This window comes from Coregonus clupeaformis, chromosome 15 (genome assembly GCF_020615455.1).
Source record: "Coregonus clupeaformis isolate EN_2021a chromosome 15, ASM2061545v1, whole genome shotgun sequence".
Lineage (NCBI taxonomy): Eukaryota > Metazoa > Chordata > Actinopteri > Salmoniformes > Salmonidae > Coregonus > Coregonus clupeaformis.
The window spans coordinates 16,435,528-16,448,822 of record NC_059206.1 but is presented as its reverse complement, the minus strand read 5'-3'; positions in this window follow the sequence as shown (position 1 = coordinate 16,448,822).

The window sequence follows — 13,295 nt, the reverse complement described above, 5'->3', positions numbered from 1 at the left end:
GAGGTTGCCTTTGATTGTATAACACTAGGCATTAATGTTCTCTCTGTCTCTCTCCCAAAATGCACCGTAAATGTATTGGGGTGAAGGAGGAGCCACCACTAACGATCATCTTTAACTATGGTAGCCATTTTCTTTTGAAGGTATCTTTTTTTCATCGGGGTTGGTCTGGGATGTCCTGAAAGAATGAATCCGCATTAGGGAAACAGCGCCACTGTTCTCCCCAGAGCCTTTGTTTTTGTTTTTGTTTTGTTGATGAAAACGGAGGAGAGCAGCATTTGGCAGCTTGGTGAAAAAACACCAACCTACATATTCCGCTGTCCAATGATGTCCGAGGGAAAAAAACAGTGTTTGTTGTTTGCAGTAACTTCTTTGTTGTAATAACCCAAATGGACATGGCAGTGTCACCAATTAAGGATTTCAGCTTTAAGGGCCATGCCTACTGAGATACCGTGGCTATTTCCATGACTTTCCAGAATACCCCCACAGTAACACTCTTTCTCTTTTCCTTTACCCTTACTTTCTTTGATGTGGTTGTTATGGCAATTGTGAGGGACAGAGTCAGTGCGTAGAAGTCATAGTCTGAGGAAGCATTTCCATGACAACCATTTGCTGAGGGTCTTACATGCTGACAACAACGGAGATACACTTGCACCATCGCGCGCATGTTGATTTGGTCCAACCACCCCAGACGCGATCATGACACGCAGGTTAAAATATCAAAACCAACTGTTAACCAACTATATTCATTTGGGGAATGGCGAAACACATACTGTATGAAACATACATAGACATTTAGCTAGCTTGCTATTGCTAGTTAATTTGTCCTGGGAGATGAACTTTGGGTTGTTATTTTACCTGAAATGCATATGGTCCTTTTTTTTGCTGGATCTTTGTCAAATTGATGACTCATTGCGAGCTCACAGAACAGAGCTCCGGGCAGCTGAGCGGAAATGGAAGAAAACTAGACTCCCTGCAGACCTGGCATCTTTTCACTCCCTCCTCTCTACATTTTCTTCATCTGTTTCTGCTGCTAAGGCCACTTTCTACCACTCTAAATTCCAAGCATCCGCCTCTAACCCTAGGAAGCTCTTTGCCACATTCTCCTCCCTGCTGAATCCCCCCTCCTCCCTCACTGTGGATGACTTCGTCAACCATTTTGAAAAGAAGGTTGACGACATCTGATCCTCGTTTGTTAAGTCAAATGACACTGCTGGTCCTGCTCACACTGCCCTACCCTATGCTTTGACTTCTTTCTCCCCTCTCTCTCCAGATAAAATCTTGCGACTTGTGACGGCAGGCCGCCCAACAACCTGCCCGCTTGACCCTATCCCCTCCTCTCTTCTCCAGACCATCTCCGGTGACCTTCTCCCTTACCTCACCTCGCTGATCAACTCATCCTTGACCGCTGGCTATGTCCCTTCCGTCTTCAAGAGAGCGAGAGTTTCACCCCTTCTCAAAAAACCAACATTCGATCCCTCTGATGTCAACAACTACAGACCAGTATCACTTCTTTCTTTTCTCTCCAAAACTATTGAGCGTGCCGTCTTTAGCCAACTCTCTTGCTATCTCTCTCAGAATGACCTTCTTGATCCAAACCATTCAGGTTTCAAGACTGGTCATTCAACTGAGACTGCTCTTCTCTGTGTCACAGAGGCTCTCCGCACTGCTAAAGCTAACTCTCTCTCCTCTGCTCTTGTCCTTCTAGACCTGTCTGCTGCCTTTGATACTGTGAACCATCAGATCCTCCTCTCCACCCTCTCCGAGCTGGGCATCTCCGGCGCGGCTCACTCTGGATTGCGTCCTACCTGACCGGTCGCTCCCTACCAAGTGGCGTGGCAGAAGCTGTCTCCGCACCACGTGCTCTCACCACTGGTGTCCCCCAGGGCTCAGTTCTAGGCCCTCTCCTATTCTCGCTATACACCAAGTCACTTGGCTCTGTCATATCCTCACATGGCCTCTCCTATCATTGCTACGCTGACGACACACAACTAATCTTCTCCTTTCCCCTTCTGATAACCAGGTGGCGAATCGCATCTCTGCATGTCTGGCAGACATATCAGTATGGATGACGGATCACCACCTCAAGCTGAACCTCGGCAAGACGGAGCTGCTCTTCCTCCCGGGGAAGGACTGCCCGTTCCATGATCTCGCCATCACGGTTGACAACTCCGTTGTGTCCTCCTCCCAGAGTGCGAAGAGCCTTGGCGTGACCCTGGACAACACCCTGTCGTTCTCCGCTAACATCAAGGCGGTGACCCGATCCTGTAGGTTCATGCTCTACAACATTCGGAGAGCACGACTCTGCCTTACACAGGAAGCGGCACAGGTCCTAATCCAGGCACTTGTCATCTCCCATCTGGATTACTGCAACTCGCTGTTGGCTGGGCTCCCTGCCTGTGCCATTAAACCCCTACAACTCATCCAGAATGCCGCAGCCCGTCAGGTGTTCAACCTTCCCAAGTTCTCTCACGTCACCCCGCTCCTCCGCACACTCCACTGGCTTCCAGTTGAAGCTCGCATCTGCTACAAGACCATGGTGCTTGCCTACGGAGCTGTGAGGGGAACGGCACCTCCGTACCTTCAGGCTCTGATCAGTCCCTACACCCAAGGTGTAGGTCGCTCTGGATAAGAGCGTCTGCTGACGTAAATGTAAAAATGTAAATTTTTTCCAGAGTCATGCAAAATCATGTGTTTCTCTACCACGACTTTTAACACCGAAGAGCTGGGCATCGAGCCATCCCGTTCTGAACCAATGCATTCTAACAGTCTAATAAATACATGTAATATATGCTATTTCAAAAATAATTATTTGGTTGTGTTTATGAAGGTCTTAGGTAATATTATAATATGAAAAAAGCATGTACATTTGTTTATGCTATAGCCTTTTTTAATGTTAATTGTATTTATTTTTAAACACCACAATTCCACAAACACCACAAGTGTTATACAACATCACAATGTAATTCATTATTATTTCTTAAACATTACACAACTAATAAACTGTATTTCAAGTGAACAGAATAGCATATTTTATATTAGTTTCATTATGTCACTAGTCTGTGCTTAGTAGCCTATGGCTATGCTGCCACATGTGCTGACATGCAGAACGTATTGAATAGTGGTCATTCTACTTTCTATTTTGAAATAGAGCCCATGCCTTAATTCTTTTTAAAATTTGTTTGGGAAATGTAGGTGTTTTAGAAACCTTAGAACTATCTTTCTGATAGGTTATGAAATCAAAACGGGAAAGTCGGGGGGACATGAGTAATTAAAATGTTAAATTCATATGACCTCAAAATTATACTCTTAGCGCTTCAAGTATTAATCCACATATAAAAGGGGAAACCTAGTTAGATATCTATGATCAGTGTTGGGGAACGTTACTATGGAAAATAACTCTTTATACTACTTTTGCATTACCAAAAACAGAAAACCCTCTGAAGATGCCTTGTGTGTGTTGGTGTTTAATTTTTATGCAAATTAGAGGCCACAGACTACCTTTGAATAGCTTTGGATATCTTGCATAGCCTACCGTCCGTGGATTAATCTACTGTATAACTTTGGGATTTACCAACTCAAGTTATAATGACAGACGCAATATCTCCTTTACAATACTTAAAATAAATTATTTTGTTGAGTTATTTACACATAAGTAAATACATATATAAAACCAAATGGGCACAACAGTAAAAGGAGAGCTGGCTACCAATCTGTTTTACGCACAGATACAAACTGGGCAGAGAGATTACTGTATATGTAAAACTATACGGTCACATTGTGTAATTGTAGTCCCCTTTCATTTATATTTATGGTGAAGACAGAGCTGGAGAAATGTCAATTCTTATCAACTGAGCCTAACTTGATCACCTAGCTACGTTGTTTGCTTTATTACCAGACAATAAATGGGGCACTCACCTGAACCTGTAATGTGAATTATTCCACGATAAAGTCTATTGTCTCTGCCATCTCGCTAGCAGTCTAGCTACCAGCTATCCGCCACAGGGATTATTTTTTTTTTTTATGGGAGAGGCGGGACATGCAGCGTGTCAAGCATCTCAAATGGAACTAAGTTCTATTTTAGCGCCTGGCTATGCAGACACCCTTTGAAACGTGTGAGCAGTGTGGATGAAATTATTGAATAACATATACACATAAATGTATTTTGCTACGCTCGCGCACACAACGTGGTCGGTCTGGTTTGGGTGTTACTCTGAAAGCAGAAGATAACTCAGAAATCTGTACCCCTTGTTTCGTCTTGAGAGAGTTGGATCAGGGTCTTCAAGCACTATTCAACAGTGCCTAAGAACATGTGCTCCAAATCCAGAGCAATGTGCAATCACCTGGCTATTTTATGTACTACCTTAGTGAGTGGGCTTGTTCTGTTTGAACTGAATAACCAGACATCAACATTGTAGAATACACTATATTCTGAGCACTGTGAGAATAATATTCAGACACTATCATATTGAATGAAAGTGAGTGAACCTTAAGTAATTTACATATCTAAATGTGTGTCCCCACAATGCAGAGCTAAGTTTGCCTCAGGCAGCTAGCTAGCTGAACCTCTGATATTTTCTGTTCTTGTGTGTTTAACCTGTTGAAATCAACATGAAGCTGGATAGAGGATGTCATCTCTGGGAAATAGAGCGTGATGGTCAATATTTGACAAAGTAAAGGAGGAAGGAAGGCTCCTTGGGAGAGACGCGTTAATAATCCATGGATTAATGCAGCTGGCCTCTGCGTGAACTGGCCAATGTTGGTAATCTGCAAATGTAACGAGGATAATACACCACATGCTCAAATGGACATTGGATTTCCTGGTCAACCGTGTGTGTGAGGGTCTGTGCGGTGAGGGAGCAGAAGACACTGCATGGTGCTCCAGAACAACAGAATGCGGTGGTTAAAGTGTCAGAGATAAAGCTTTATCAAGCAGATGCTAGCCTGCTACCACATCACATGCCTCATGCCCTGAACCTGCTTATTCTCCTCAGTGGATGGTGGATAGGCTCATGGCCCCCCAAACTAACTGTCAAAACACACCCAGATCTCTGACACCACACATCCCACTCAACATCCAAATGACTTCACACCACCACTAAATGACTACATACACTTCCAGAATCTTAGAAGACTTCCCCAGTAGGTTAGGTTAAAGAGCGACTGCCCCTAATAAAGCAACTTCCTGTTTTGAAAATGGCCATTGTGGCATCGATATGAGTCAGAAACATTTATTCTATCATCTTGGTTTATTTTAATCCTGCCCACAGCTGGCAGCATCCAAGTAATCATTAATTTGGAGCGCAGCTGCACGCGACCCGATCGTAATGCCCATTGTCAATATAGATGACATTCGATATCCCTATGGGGCTGGTTAGGGACCATCAGTAAATTACACAATGTACATGGGACAATATTTGAAAAGGTAAATAGCCCAAATTTCAATGACTTAAAAACCTCAAACCAACTATAAATGTGTTGAAATTCATATACAAATATTGTCACCATTTACATTGCGTAATTTATTGATGGTCCCTAACTATCCCCAGAGATAGGCTATCCAAAGTCAAACCAACTTTGCCACGGTCGCACACCAGCCGGCTGAAGCTAATTTGCTAAATGATTTGGCTTACTCTTACCACCTGCGAACACACACAAGAGACATCCACAGCAAACCACCCCCCGAAACCAACTCACATTTGAGTTCTGTCTAAAACGAGGAAGTGCAGTCACCCTTTAAAGATCTTAACACCTGGGTTAGTGTGCCCCTCATTTATAATGTATATATTTTTTATACTATACGCTATTGAATGCATTGCCGCAGGGAGCTACAGTAGCTGTAAATGTACACTATAGAGAATTGTGATACATTTAATGAACTCCCAGAGTTGAGAGGGAATCAAGAAGGCTCCTTGGCTCCTTTCCTCAGAGCTGGGCTGAGAGGGACCAGTGATAATTTATGAGCCTGTAATCTGCTTATTTATTTATCTGGCCCCACAGGAGGAGCAGGAGGCAGGCTATGTCCAGGCATGTACTCTACTGTACTGTACTGTACTGTACTTGTCTCCCGAGTGGCGCAGTGGTCTAAGGCACTGCATCGCAGTGCTAGCTGTTCCACTAGAGATCCTGGTTCGAATCCAGGCTGTCGTAGCTGGCCGTGACCGGGAGACCCATGGGGCGGCGCACAATTCGCCCAGGGTAGGGGAGAGAATGGCTGGCAGGGATGTAGCTCAGTTGGTAGAGCATGGCGTTTGCAACGCCAGGGTTGTGGGTTTGATTCCCACGGGGGGCCAGTATGAAAAAAAAAAATATATATATATTTAAATAATGTATGCATTCACTAACTGTAAGTCGCTCTGGATAAGAGCGTCTGCTAAATGACAAAAATGTAAAATGTACTGTTCTGTATGGTACAGACTAGAGAAGTCCAACTCCTAAACCCTGTTCACTGAGTCCACACTGCCAGGTACTGTAACCTCTTACCACTGCCTCTCAGCCTCTGAGCTCCCCTCTGATTAATCCCAGCAGCACCTGCCATGAGTGCATACTTTTTTAATGCTATCATTACTGCACTTGTATCCCTTCCAAAAAGGTTTGAGGAAACTGCAAAAGCTGCACTTCTAGTTTCATTTTTTTGCGAAGGGAAGAGAACTGTACATTTTGGTATTACGTAAAAGTTCCAGGGTTTTAAGAAAAATATATGTTTAATTTGTAGAAGGCTCCTGACATTTGCAGAATGCGTGTCAGAAAGAGTTCAATAATGGGAGGTGTAAAAACAGTAGTCAGGTTTGGGCATTGTGCCAGCCAGAAGATAAATGTAGCCTAGGTGTCCAACTCATTTTTGCTATTCAAAAGCCATAATTAAGAGCTGAGAATGTTGTCTACAGATGCATTTCCCCAATTAAATATTGCATTATTTAGTTTAGTACATAGCTATTAGATAGTAATTACACAATGTCATTTGAAAAGTGGATTCCAGTTGCTGATTATGATCAGAATGTATATATTTCTATGGTGGTGCATTAATACTTAGTCCAGTTCTGTCCCCCATGGTCTCCTTTCTGAGATTAGCAAGCAGTTAATGTGTCAGTGTGAGACCATGGCGTTTCTCTAGGGGGGACTCTCCCTGCTCCCTCACCAGGCTGCTCTCTTCACAAATCATCCCTCTGAGACAGAGGGGGTTGGGGGGCGCTCTGAGACGTCCCAGGTGAGCTGGTCCTGAATCCTGGGGTTAATTTGTTCCCGCACACCTTGTACGTGTGAAAGGTGAGTTTCCCTTATACAATGTACTGTAAAGAACTTTGATCATTTTGGAAAAGAGCTATATATAACTCCAATCAATTATTATAATGAATACTACCGATCTCTCTCTCCAACCTACCCTTCTTCACAGAACCAGGAGCCTATAATATAGATTCAGGAGTCAAGCCGAGGCTTTCCTCACTCCATGGCCAAAAAGCCTTCAGTCTTCAGACAAAACGACAGAACACTTGAGGGATGTGTTCAGATTAACAAACTCTGTTCCTGCCTTTGCGTATAATTGGTAAGTAGAGTAGGGGAGTAGTCCTTGGATTCTACTAGAGTTAAGAAATATCAAGAGTGCATGCTCTTTTGTTGTTTTCCTGTTAGCTGAATCTGTTTCCTCCATTGGACATGAATACATTTCTCATTGCATGCACAAATAGTCAGATGATGAAGGTATATGCTAGAAAACAGATGAATGAAGTTGCTTGTGGGGGGCAAGGTGACTTGTGAAGTGGAATTTTGCTAACAGAAATTAGCTTTGGGTCTGTCATTGTGCCAGGGAGGTGATGGTGGCAGTCGGGTCCCCAGTCAGACACACGGTGCCAAGGCTCTGGGATGATTCCAGGCTGTTTGCAGGATATTGGGCAACATGGGTCATGACACAAGCACCCTTCTGGAACACCTTGAAATAGCAACACATATGCCATGTTGCGTATCCCTCCCACCATTACATACTGTACGGTCTGGCTCAGTCTCAGTCATGTCTGCCCACAATACTTTAATACATTTCCTTTATTTCCCGCCGTTTGGATTTGTTTCCATCTGTTGTCACTCAGTGAGGTGCAGCTAGGTGACATCATGACTGGGCATCCAAGGTAGGGGACATGACTGGGCAGCCTTGTGAAGTTGAGCAACTGTGCTTATTTGCTAAACATCAATGCCTCAAGGCCCAAGTAAAGGAGAGGGGAAAGGGGATATCTGAGGGGAAAGTGTGAAAACAGCATGTCCGACAAATCACAGAGAGATGTTCTGGTAAGAAGGCAGCGTGTGCCTTTTAAAGTAATTGTGTCATACATTTCCCCAAAGGCAGTGCATCAGACCCTTATTTTCAGCTTTTGACCTCAGTGAAATTCATTTCTTTATCCTGCTGTTCAGTCTCATGACCGGCATGCAACCCTTTTAAAGATTTACAGATGATCACATAGCTATGTCCTGCGAACAAAACAATTACAAGTGTTTAATTGAAAACCCATCAAAGTGAGAGGCAATCCCTTGATGAGTTGGAGGATGTTTCAGAAAGTCAAGAAATGACAGTGCTTCAACTCTGCAACACTGTCTGTTTGATTTCTTTAGACAATATGGGTAATTCTACTAATTTCCTCTCTCTCGCTGCCGATGGTTAGGCTAGAATTCAAAGGCTTATTGGACCTTGGTGTCAGAACGTTGCCCAATCAGATTGGGATAATGAGTAGCCTGTTTTCAGGAGATGAGGGTGTTGTCCTCCCAGGCTGTGTTGTGTTGAAGCGTGTTCTACTTCATCTGAAACATCTGGGCTTCATCAGTCCCTATGTGACATCAGTCCCTATGTGACTGTCACTTCACAAACACTGATGTCACTTGGGAACAGTAGGAACAGTAGGCATCAACCTCTGCTTGTCTGGGTGGTCTGACGTGAATAGGACAGAATGTACAGGAAACGTGGGTGGGTGTGGGATTTATGTGTTGATTAGCACCTGTCCGCCTTGTATCTCAGCCTCCCACATGTATCAAGCACAGGAAGCTGATATGAGTATATGAGTAGTATATTATACTGTGAAATGGACGGAGCTGAGCAAACGCTAGTCCCTTTATTACGGCAGAAAGGACCTTTTGCTCCTATAATCTGATTTTTCATTCCAATTTCATTTAAAATAAGGTTTGATTAAAAAAGAGAAATGGATATAGTCATATTATGCATTCCCACTCCCATCATCCAATAACTAGGAATGCGGAACGGAGATTGGGGAGGGTGGCGTGTTGGTGTGATTTGGTATAAAAGCGCTGAATAGAATTTGTGCTAACCCGTCTCTCCCTGGTGTGGCGTGCTCTGAGCGCGACTGCCATGAGCTGTTAGTGTTGCTCTCCCTCTCGCCATCCATCCGTCTCCACCAGAGGGTGAAGCGTGTGGGAGAGCATGCATGGGTTCATTTTTCTCTGCTTTCATTGGAGCAGGGCCAGAAATAGTCCTCCTGTCTGTAATTTCATTACTGTTCCTAAGCATGTTTACTTATTTAGCGACATTACCGTTCTCAATGTTCTCCTCTCACACTGTGCTGTCTGTGCTATACATCTGCACATGCACCTTGTGTTTGTCTAATAAGATGTGTACTTTGCACTTGTTCTAATTAGCATAATGCAGTAGTCTAACTAATGCAGATTTGGGCTGACATTGGTTGTATAATTTACCATCACAGCTTTTAATAAAACCTCCTCTTCATACTTCATTTTAACTGGGAGAAAGATGTGCTGCTTGGTTATTCACTGATCACCAGCTGCAGGGTCAATTGAATAATTAAGATTTTAATTAAGCACTGGGGTTGGATCGGGAGTTTAGGATGCAATCGTGGTGCCTCACACATAACATGAGAAGAAATATGAGGGTGGCAGCAGGGGTAGGATAGAATCAGTAAAATGTTAGAACTGATAAAACAGAGTGCTCTCATGCACTGAAATGGAAGTTCTAAAGTGGCTTATCCATGTGATCTGTGCTCCATCCTCCAGTTCCATTCCATGGAGTAGTGCGGTTATTTCACCAATCCTTCCTTCCCCATATAATACTGCACAGTGCACACTCCAGTCCAGGCCTCGGAGGTATGCAGCATTTCAGCCCATAGGATATAAATAATAATAATAATATAATATAAATATAAATCCCCCTCAGACTGTTCACCTCATCATTGCCAGCATATAATACAATACGTTGTATCGACTTCCTGGCCACTGGCTCTCACAGAAAATTGATCATGCTGCTTTGGCTAAAAGCAAGCTAATTCCACTCAATGGCGCATAAGTAAAAGTGAAATGAAGCAAGCCAACCATACAATAATGTAGTCCTCAGTAGTAGACCTGAATATTTTAGTATACTTTCACTGGGGACGGGGGGGACATGTCCCCCCCACATTCTGAAATTGCATTTTTTCCCACCCAGGTTTATATTTTACATGTAAGTCATTTAGCAGACACTCTTATTCAGAGCGACTTACAGGAGCAATTAGGGTTAAGTGCCTTGCTCAAGGGCACATCAACAGATTTTTCACCTAGTCGCCTCGGGGATTAGAACCAGCAACCTTTCAGTTACTGGCACAATGCTCTTAACCACTAAGCTACCTGCCGCCTTTGGAATGTGATACAAAACGAGGCAATGGTATGCTTTAGGACCATGTGTTTATCCAACTGAAAAAATAAATAATAAAAAATAATGTATGTCCCCCCACTTCTAAAATCAAAGTTGCGCCCCTGCTTGTTTTAATGTATTGTGTTTGCTGTGTAGTGTACATGGCCAAATGTCCAGTGGGATGTTTCAGAGCTCAGACTGGCTATACCATTAAGGAGAATGGCTTAGTGCAGACCTGTGTTTGGTAATGAATAAACCATAAAACCAAGTCATATATCATCTTGTAAGACACGATCAAATCTGTCTTTTGCAAGGACCTGTCTTTTGAATATTTCATACCCATCAATGTAGCCAGAAGAGAAAAGTGATGACAGAGTGGAAATCAAAGGAACTGGCATCATTGTAATTTATTTTAGAAAATGAATACAGGGCTTTCAGAGTAGCAGGTCGGGATTTAGTGTTAGATGTCTGTAGTCAGCCATTGTCTGTTGTAAAGTGTATCACCAGGGTAGTAGCTGTAATTTAAGAAAAACTGGAAGTGGATTACTAGTTTTCTAAGCATCACAGTCCATTCCACAGGGACTGACAACTCTGATATAGAATCACAATCATCTCCACCAACCCACGGGCCACGAGATGTCTGCAAACACAATAAAAGCTAGCTATCATATTTCAAACACTCAACCCAATATTTACTGTAAAGCCTCGTAACTCAGTTACGAACAATAACTCAGTTATAAAAAGGGAAATATAGAGTGAAATGTGAGAACATTAGATAGCTGTTCCCCTACAGTATTACATAATTAATTCAGGTTGTAAAGACACAAATGTGGAATGGCATGAAAATGACGTCACGCCAAATGTACGTCAAATACATCGTCTTATTTTGTTTTACATTTGGGGATTTGACTCCAATCAGAAATAGTCCCTTTCTCAGAAAACTGTTATAATGAAGAGCTTCATGTCACTGAGATTGACGTTGCAAAATTTATTCTGAATTTAGCATCTAGAATTCACAACAGAGCAGTGTGAATGGATGGAGTGTCAGGACCCAATGATATTTACCCAGTATACAGAGACGGGAAAATGGAATGTGGTTTCGCATGCTAACTGCTCATTGTGCCATGCAATCTAATCAAATATAATTTATACTGTGATGGGTTGTAATGGGGAAAAAGGCTCTTATATCATATCCCATCCTGCCTCAGTTGCACAAACACACATCAGCTGCAGCAGAAGCACCTCCTCCTCAGTCGCTGCTTCCTTTGTCTCAGAGACGGTTTTAGTGCATTCCAACTCTATTATGAAGTGCACTCTTTGTAAATTAATACCATTAGTATGCGCTAAAGAATAAAATGACAAGGCAGCGTTTAATCAATTATAATCGCTTCCTCGCTTTCAACTTAACATCTGCCGCTGCTCCTGACAGTGCCAGCGCGTTGTGAACATACCCCTCTCTCCTCCATACACACACACTCTCTTTCTCTCTCTCTCTCTCTCAGCCCATCTGATTTACTGCTCTGTAGACACTGTGATGATACTGAAATTCCCACTATGCCTCACCATGCCTGATAAATAGAGCTGGTGTGAATTTACAGTTGGGATGTAAAGCCTATGATATATATGCATGTACAAAGCTATGTGATCCCTCACCAGCCCCCACCCCAACACACACATATTGCTAGAGCAACCTTATGGAATGCAGTTCAATATACTGCTGGGTCGTGGCCTTATAACAGGGAGTTAAGTTGGGGCATGGTGCAGCTGCTGTACACAGCATAAAGAGATCACTTCTATATCACACAGCTCCGAGAGATGCACTGAATGACAAACACATGGAAATGATCCACATTGTACTCTTCTTGGAGAGCTATACAGTAAATGCAGACTGCATAACACAAAGAAAGGAAATTGATTTCTTTATGAATACGGAGAAATCCTCAGAGGTTTAAGCAGTTGGTACAGATTCAGCAAAGTAGCCAATGGCCTGGTTTGTGAGACCTTGGTGATGACGTCCTTGCTCTGTTATTGTTAGCCTATTTTAATATTTATTGTGTGTCTTTGTGTGTGTGTGTCTTTTTGCTCAAAGCAATGTTGTGTTGCATATGAAATACTGGCACTACTGTAAACGAACTGTTTTCTATTGAATCATTCATGTATGCATTAATTATTAATGCATTTATTTCAGTTTACATCCGATAATGGATTCATACTGAATATTGTCATGATTTCCACTGACTTAACCAAGGCCTTTTATACTGGTGCTTTTGGTTTTCCATACAAGTGGAACCATGTTCATTACTGATGAAGTCTGACAGCCAATCAGAGATAATCTGAGCATGACATATACATACTGTATGTCAACATATGGCCGTAATGGCTGCTCCCTGTGCAATTATTACTCTATGGAGGTAATTTGTTGGAACAGTTGTCAGATGTGTTCATAAACACACAGAATCATGTCACCCACCTCAGGCAGAGGATAACAGGCAGATATGATTCACTGTGTCATTCCATTGTTATTTTCTTACCCCTAAAAACACATGCAACACATCTCATTCTCTCAGCATATTTAATTATTTGCTTATTTTTGCCAGTGAAAAATATAATAACTATGACACGTACAATCACAAGCCATTTCCGTGGGATTATGCAAGCTTCTCGGCTGCTAAAGGGATTT